The sequence below is a fragment of the Myotis lucifugus genome, unplaced genomic scaffold, assembly GCF_000147115.1.
Source record: "Myotis lucifugus unplaced genomic scaffold, Myoluc2.0 scaffold_225, whole genome shotgun sequence".
Taxonomy (NCBI): Eukaryota; Metazoa; Chordata; class Mammalia; order Chiroptera; family Vespertilionidae; genus Myotis; species Myotis lucifugus.
This window is the reverse complement of record NW_005871273.1, coordinates 1806983-1810052: the sequence shown is the minus strand read 5'-3', so window position 1 is coordinate 1810052 and position 3070 is coordinate 1806983.

The window sequence follows — 3070 nt, the reverse complement described above, 5'->3', positions numbered from 1 at the left end:
AGGGGGTCGTGGGGGTCATGGGGGCCATGGGGGATGGGTAGGGGAAGGGGTGGCGGGGGAACGGAGCTGCCATCAGTGGGGTACTTGGCCCTTCACAGAGCAGCTTTCTGAGTCATGCCAAGGAGGGATAACCAGTCTCATTCCTGACACAGGCTGCGTCTCGCTGTCCTTGTCTGCAGTGATGTTTTTCTCTTTCCTTTTTTTTTTTCTTTTCTTTGCAAAAGAAGTATGACCAAGACAACTTGGGAGGTTGGTCTTGAATTTGACCATTTCACGAATCCAACTGTGCTCTCCAAGGCCGAGCACAGATGAGCCTCAAGGCATCTAGGGATGGGATAAAAAGCTAAGGTGGTGTCTCATGTCCAGTGGGAGGAGAGGAGCATTCTGGGGGCTCCAGCAACTTCTGTTGCGGGGTGTGGCCCAGGAAGGACCTGGGCTCAGGAGCCCTCTGCCCCCTCTGCCCACCATGTGCACTGATTGGAGGAGTTTGAGCGCATGGCCTGGCCCTGCTGCCGGGTGGGGTGGGCACAGGTGCAGAGACACGCGTGTTTCCGGCCTGGAAGGCACCGTCATCATGGAGCCCCCTCTGTGTCTGGTTCCTTTGCATTCCGTGTTCTGCAGGGGATGGGAGACCGGGTACCGCCGGGCTGTGTATACTGTGTATACGGGGGGCTGGCTGCTGCGGGGACAACAGCCTTCTCCTAATAAAGTTGTAAGTATTTAAACCTGTGTCCTGCCTCGGTGACTTCATCTCGTCTACGAACACGCTGCCCAAATCTACTGAGCACCCACCATGTGCAGCCACGGAGCTGGGGGCTGTGGTGTAGCGGTGACTGGGCAGGCGCAGTCCCGTCCCATGCAGCTGGCTGAGGAGGCAGAGCAAACGAGGCAGCACAGTGGCAGGTGTGGTGGGTGCCAAGGAGAGAGGAACCGACGCACAGAAGAACTGAGGTCTGGGTGTGTGGGGTGTGTGTGGGGGGGTGTGATCTGTGAGAGCCTGGCCGAGGGCGGGACACAGCCCTGCTGAAGGGGCAGGAGCCGTCCACCATCCAGCAGAGGAGCAGCAGGCTGCCGCCTGGGACCAGCAGGAGCAGGAAGGCCGCTGGGGCCACCTGAACCCCTCGAGTGAGGGGCGAGGCCCAGGAGGGGCCAGAGGGTCTATCGTGCAGGGGTTCTGGGTACCTACCTGCCTTAGGAGGAAACCCCAAGTTTCATTCTGTTGGGAGAATGTTTCTCGCTTCCCAGTTCTGTTTTGGTTGGACAGTGTTAGCAACCAAACGGGAGGGGTGGGATGCGTTTTGAATAACATCCAACTGCGAGTCCAGAGACTTGTGTTGGTGTCAGATCTGAGGTCCTCTCCGGGAATCCCGCTTCCTGTCTGCGAGGTGAGAGGGTAGGGTTACTATTTAATGTTCCTTCAGGGTGTTTTGGCCTCAGCAGTCTGGGTTTCTAGGCAGAGTTATGGCTGAATCTTTGGGAGAAGATTGTTGGGTGTCCACTGTGGGTCAGAGAGGAAAGGGCCCCTTCCCATGCCTTTCCTACAGGGCCTCAGGGAGAATGGCTTCTCGGAGCCCATTGTGCACAGAGGGGGGTCGGGGAAGGGTCCAGAGTGAGGCCTGGACACGCTTCCGCCCTTGATAAAGGTTCTGGAGAGGGAGGCCTGAGCCCGAGGAGCCCAGGTGACCCCATGGGCTGGGGGAAGCGTGGAAGGCTCTGCAGGGGCTCACTCTGGTGTCTAAGCTCCAAGTCAGCAGTTGTACCATCTTCGTAAATTTACACAAAATGCTGCCACGTTCCCGGGCTTGTTATTTTTGTCACCCCTTCTGTTTCCCATGACAGCCATTGCCAATAATGGAAATGTCCCCATGGGCAGGGATAGGGGTAAAGGAAGACTTTCCCTACTTATAACACGAAATGTGTGCCCCCCCCTCCCGCCCCCACCGCACCAACCCATCTCCCAGCTCTCTGACGCCAGCGGGTGTCCTAGAATTTATTTCTGCCACTAACTAGCTGGAGTCAGCATCAGACGCCACGGGTTCAAGGGCACGGTCCCACAAGGCGCCCCACTGCAGACACCAGTCTCAAGTCATGGTCCCCAGGACGCCCAGGCTTCGGATGCACTTAGCTACAGAGTGAGGGCTTCCACAGTCCCCCCTCAGGGCTGGTGATTGGCTGGGATGGCTCACAGAACCCAGGGAAACACTCGCTTATGTTTCCTGGTTTATGATAAAGGCTGTGATAAAGGGCACGGGTGAGCAGCCACGGGAAGAGGTCTGTGGGGCGAGGACCCGGGGGTTCTGAGTGCAGGAGCCCTGTCCCCGTGGGGCTGGGGCATCACCTCCCTGCGCTCGTGTGTTCCCCAGGACGAGGCTCTCTACACCTGTAGTTTAGGGATTCGCACGAGGTTTCCTCAGTCGGCACGGGGGATTGTTACCTCAGTCTCCAGCCCCGTCCCCGCCCTGGTGGGTGAAAGTTCTAGGTTTGCAATCACGGCTTGGTCTTTCTGGTGATTGGCTCCCAGCCGGGGGCCACCCAGGAGGCCACCAAGAGTCCCCTCAGGACAACAAAAGACACTTCTATTGCCCAGGAAATCCCAAGGGTTTGAAGAGTTCTGCGTCAGGAAGGAGGGGTCAGAGATCAATATATATAATCTCTATCTTCCTCTCCATCTCCCTCTCCATCTCCCTCTCCATCTCCATCTCCATTTCCATCTCTATATCGATATCTATATAATCTATATCTATCTATATATTTCTTTTTAAAAATATTTTATTTATTTATTATTATTTTTTTAATTTATTGTCTAAAATTTATTGTCTAAAGTTTTACATATGTCTCCTTTTCCCTGATTGACCCCTTCCTCCCCCAGCCATTCCCACCCCGGGCAAGCCCCCACGGGCCCAGTGTCTGTGTCCGTTGGTTATGCCAATATGCATGCAACAAAAATAGATCCAGAGACAAATGGCAGGGGAGGTTGGGGAGGTTGGGCGGGGGGGGGGGGGGGAGGTTAGAGAGCAACCAAAGGACTTGTACGCATGCATATTAGCAAATAAGTATTTGTATTGATTTC